The sequence below is a fragment of the Paroedura picta genome, chromosome 3 (genome assembly GCF_049243985.1).
Source record: "Paroedura picta isolate Pp20150507F chromosome 3, Ppicta_v3.0, whole genome shotgun sequence".
Taxonomy (NCBI): Eukaryota; Metazoa; Chordata; class Lepidosauria; order Squamata; family Gekkonidae; genus Paroedura; species Paroedura picta.
In genome coordinates, this window is record NC_135371.1 from 114,749,133 (window position 1) to 114,754,609 (window position 5,477).

General features: G+C 52.0%; 1 long non-coding RNA gene across 1 annotated transcript; it reads left to right on the forward strand.

Moving 5' to 3' along the window:
* The first annotated feature begins 1,567 nt into the window (after nucleotides 1-1,567).
* LOC143831296 (uncharacterized) lies at nucleotides 1,568-2,260 on the forward strand. Its single transcript, XR_013228801.1, has 3 exons — nucleotides 1,568-1,780; nucleotides 1,900-2,019; nucleotides 2,153-2,260. It is a non-coding gene; the product is annotated as an uncharacterized LOC143831296 (long non-coding RNA).
* Nucleotides 2,261-5,477: the final 3,217 nt, after the last annotated feature.

The window sequence follows — 5,477 nt, forward strand, 5'->3', positions numbered from 1 at the left end:
CATGCCATGGCTTATATTCTTTTCTTTCCCTTATTCCAGAGTATGGACGGGTTTGCCAGGCTTGGATTCCCGCATTGTTTTGCGGCCGTCGATGGAAGCCACATCCCTATCCGTGCCCCCGGGGGAAGCATAAAGGAGTACGGGAACAGGAAGGACTTTTGTTCTGTTCTCCTGCAAGGAACTGTGGACTTCTCCGGCCGGTTTATCGATGCCGAGGTGGGGTGGAGTGGCAGGAGGCATGATGCCCTTGTTTTCAGGGAATCCAACCTCAGGAAAGCCATGGACGAAGGGGTCTTTGTTCCAGGAAACCCCACCGCCACCATTGAGGGCGTGCGTGTTCCGGCGTTGGTGCTCGGGGATGGAGCCTACCCATTACGACGCTGGCTCATGACTCCCTACAAGCGGCCAAGGACAGACGTGCAGAGCCACTACAACCTCAGTCACTCCCGGGCAAGGAATGTAGTGGAGCGTGCCTTTGGACGTTTGAAGTCCCGGTTCCGTTGCCTGATGTCCCGACTCCATGTGCATATAGACAATGTGACTCCGCTGATCATCGCGTGTGTCATTTTGCACAACATATGCGAGGACAAGGGACATAACATCCCCTTCCCTGTGGATGAACCTGATCCTGTAGTCCTTGAGGACACACAAGACATCCCTGAAGCAAGGATAAAAAGGATCTATGCTGAGGGGTGCAAGGTTCGGGACGCCATAGCCACCCACATCTACAGAAACAGGAGGCGTGTTTAATTGTTTTTCCTACTCTGTTGTTGAATAAAGTTTTGTGTTCTTTGTTTAACCTTGTCTTGTGCGGTTTGTGTACTTAGCCAGCAAAAAAACGGGGATTCTCTGGTCCAAAAGCACTTTGACAGCCCTAAATGCTAACTCCCCACTGAAATTGACAAACACAATACGGAAGCGCTGAACGGGGAAAGTTCGGGGAGGCGGGTAGCCAGGAAGTATTGGCGACCCCTGTCAAACCGGAGGATCAATCCACTTATGTTCCAAGGAATAATTTTATTGGTGGGCAGCTTTGATACATTTAAAATAGGGGTGGTCGATCGGAGCAACGCACGTTCGTTCCCTAACCGTCATTCCGAAGATGCCGAAGCCACGGAAAGGCTCCTTCTGGCAGCGCGCCGAGGCTGAGGCACTTCTGGAGCTTGTGCTCCAATCGAAAAGTGTTGGCCGCCTTATGGCCAGCACCCACTGCCACACCAAGGGTGCTTACCTGGTGTTGGCATCAAAGCTGAGGGAGAGGGGCTATGTCCGGACCTGGGAGCAGGTCCGGACAAAATTTAAGCGAGTGAAGCTGGACTTCCTCAACAGTCTGGAACAGTGGGGGGGGATCCCGCAGCCAAGTGGGAGAACGGTCTTCCACGACCAGATGGTGAAAATATGGGAGAAGGCTGGGAAGCCCCCCCTGGAAATGAGGAGGCATATGGGTGAGTGCTGCCCTCGTTGTGTTTTGCCCTTAAACATGCATGGAATGACTAGCTGCCTCTTTCCCCTACTGTCCCCAATGAAATTCGATAAAGTATTTAGATGCTGTCAACCCCCTCTGACTTAGCCCGCCAGTACTGTAGAACCACTTTGGTTATGCGCTTAGACTCTAACTGTGGTGTGTCCACCAGCTGTGTTTCATCTCTGGTTTGTGTGCTTTTACTTATGATTTGTCTTTTTCTTTGTCCAGCCACACAATCACCATCCAAGCTGGCAAAAGCACCTGAGCGTGAGGAGGGGGAGGAAGAGGGACCTTCCACCTCAGGACAGGCTGCAGGTGAGAGTTTTATGTCTGTGAGGGAGACCCATGTGTGTGTACCCCCATGGAGCCATATGGGAGCCTGATGTGATGCTTCCATTTGAAGTGTGATCAAATTCTTTGTTTGATTTCTATAGCAGAAACTATGGAGGCAAGGCTGCGTGCCATGGAGGCCAGGGTTACTTCCTTAGAGGCTGAAGTGGCAGAGCTGAAAGGGGAGATTGAGCAGCAAAGGCAGCAGAGGGAGGCGGAAGAACGTAGGTTATGTTCCCCACTGCCCAACTCTTCTCACACTGTGGCTAAGGTCACTAAAAAGTGTATGCATGTAAACTTAAAAAATTGGAAAATATGTGTGGCACTAATGTGTACTTTTTCTCCCTCCCCACACAGTTAAGAAGAAGGAGGACGAAGACCTCTTCCGCCGCAAAGTCAGGGGGACCATGGGACGGTTGTGCAGGAGAGTGAGGGAGATGGAAGGGGCTGGGGAGGGGAGCAGTGGGACCTGAGTTTTGTTTTCTGTTTGTGTTTTGGGGTGGGGGGTGTTGGGGGGGTTCCTAGTTACATTGCCCATTTTTCTATCCCTGTTAAATATATGAATTTGTTAAAAAAAAGTTGGCTTTCTTGGAGGGTGGGGGTGGTGGTGGGGGGGTCCAAGTTGCATTCCCTTATTTTTTTCCCCTGTTGAACTGTTTTTGAAAATAAAATGTTGTTGTAAATTTCCTGAAAAAGACTCCAGTGTGACTCCTTACACTCGCACACCTTTCACCCCAAACTCCTAAAACACCTTTAACCTTTAAAACACCCTCCAACCTCCAACCCACACAACGGTGCCAGAATAGGCACAATCACTAGAGAGGGTACACAGAGACAGAGTCAAAAATATAAACTTTATTTAACAGACAACAGCAAACACAGATAACTAGACAAACTGGCCCAAACTAGGAGGGGGAGAACTTCTCCGCGGGTTTAACGACTCTCTTCCCGAGAACAGTCCTCCTTCTCGTTTGGGTCGAGGCATTCTGAGACGGGGTGGGTGGGGTGGGTGCTGGAGGTGGTGGGGGAGGTGTGGGTGTGGGTGGGGGGACGTGCACTGTAATCTGAGGAGGGGTGGCCGCCTCCATAACCGCGACCGCCCTCTCCATCAGCCTCCTTATCATTTGAACCTCCTCCACGCTTTCGCGTAGTGATTGGTTCGAGTCTCTAAGGATGGCACGGAATTTTTTGCCCTCCTGGGCCACGAGGGAGAGCATCGCCTGGTCTGTTGCGGCGGCACGCCTGGACTCCTCCTGGCAGTGCTCCAGGATCCTTTCTCCCACACTAGTCAGGACGGAGACGCGCCGCAGCCTGCCGCGTTCCCTCACCAGCCTCTCCTCAGCTTGGAGAGCACCCCTAGGTGGTGAGCCGGCTGGCTCGTCGTCTTCTGAAAGGACCTCTGTTGGCAAAAAAAAAAGAGAAACAGAACTGTTAGTAACATCGAGACAGTCAAAACCCACCCTGGTGCACATGTTGGCCTTTCTTGGTTACATATTGTTAAACCAAGACTCAGAACAATGCCAGGGGAGCACATGGTTATTGTTTGTTTGCCCATGGTGGCCTTTCTTGGTTACATGTTAAATCAAGACTCAGAACAATGCCAGGGGAGTACAAAAATGAAAAGGAAGCACACAGTTATTGCACACAGACATTGTCCTGCAGCCATGGCTCGAAAGGAACAGTTCATGCACGCTCACCATCTTGTATCTGTATACGCCTGCACACGGCAGGAGGTCCAGCCACCCCACGCTCCTCCTCCTCCTGCGTCCCGGGTATGAAATCTGAAAAAAGGGAAAAAAAACATGATTTAGGACCAAAGTGTGGCAAAGCAAGCTTCACACCCTAAAGCAGCAACTTTGAGGGACTCTCTTCTGTCTCTTAGCAGTGCTGCTGCCCTGCACAAACAGAAACGCACAAAGCAGTTAACCCCCCCCCCTTATTGCAACTGATACTTACCAACATTTGTTGACGCCCCGGAATCACTGTCCTCTGCCACCGCTGCAGGGGACTCGAGGACCACCGTCCCAGGCATCTGTGTCTCTGTGGACAAGAGCAGAAAATAGTGAAAAAGGAGCAAGCATACAACCTGAACCACACAGCAAGGTCCCAAAGTAGTGGCTAGAGCACTGCAGAAGGCCTATGGCTGAGGCATGCTGCAAAACTGTTTGGGTTGTTGGTTAAACACAACCGTTTTAAAAAGCCACCCAAAGCAATCCACAAACATCCAAGCATAGCATGCGTTGCAACGAACAAAAGGCATACAATAGTGAAATAGGAGCAAGCATACAACCTAAACCACACAGCAAGGTCCCAAAGTAGTGGCTAGAGCACTGCAGAAGGCCTATGGCTGAGGCATGCTGCAAAACTGTTTGGGTTGTTGGTTAAACACAACCGTTTTAAAAAGCCACCCAAAGCAATCCACAAACATCCTAGCATAGCATGCGTTGCAACGAACACACGAGAAAACGATGCCCAAACGTCAGAACACACATTTGCTCAAAATGAAATATAAAATAAAAAGAAAATTACTTACCGGAGGCAAGGGGCGTTTGCTCAGGAACCTCCTCTGGCTCCCCAGGAGCGATGGCCATCAGGTCCAGCGTGACCGATTCCGCGGCTCGTTGCTGGACGGGGGGTGGAGGCCGAAAGCTAGACGAGGTGCCCTCGCCGGGATCCTCCTCAGCGGGTGGTTCCTCGACCGGGGCAGCCGGCTTCCGAACCACCTTAAGGCTCCTCCCGACGCGCTTCGGCCTGCCGGCTCCTTCCCCGTCTCCGTACAGCGCGCGCTGCTCCTCAAAGTAGGGGCAGGTCACCTTTTCGTTGCCGGAACCCTTGTTATGGTTCACGGCACGCATGTACTCCGCCCTCATTGTCTTAGTTTTGGACCGGCATTCCAGGCCGGTCCTGTTGTGGCCCAGGGCACGCATCTTTATGGCCACTTGCTCGAAGACCTCCCTATTCCTGTGAGAGGACTGGAAGGCGTCCTGGATTTTCTCTTCCGAGAAAATCGCAATCAGGTCCCTGATCTCCGCGTCCCTCCAAGTTGGCCCACGGCCGGTTGCAGGGACGGACGAGGCTTGCGAAGAGGATTCCATGGTGCTTTCGCTAGTAGCTGAGCAAAATGGAGGTGCGAGGTGCAGGGTGCTACGGATCATATACCTTCCCGCACACAAAGACAAAGGGACTAGCCGGCTCCTGATTGGTGGAGGGCAGTAGGGGACACGCACATTGGCCACATGAGGTCACATGTCACGTTCAAAATTCCTCGCGCGGGAACAGGATCTGCTCCTAATGGCCAGATTGGCGCCTTTTGTTTGACTTCTCGCATGCGCTGATTCGTCCACACGCGGGAAGAGCAGTTTGAACATGCAGCGGGAGCCATTTTAGTGAAATGTCCGCCATTACACAAACAAATGCCGGTGTGAAACCGAGAGCAAGTGCAGCGGTACGCGACAGTTCCCCAATAATATTCACCAACCAAAGCATAAATCAATGACATGTAACTGGCGAACGTTCGTTGGCATGGTCAGCGCACAGTTTTTTAAAATGAACGGTGGACGGCGACTCCGCTTGCCGGAGGTCTAGCCACCGATGGAAGGGGTTGTCCGCACCCAAGCACAACCACGCACCCGGAACCACACAAAGACCCACTACACATAAACCGCCCCTCATGCTAGAATCA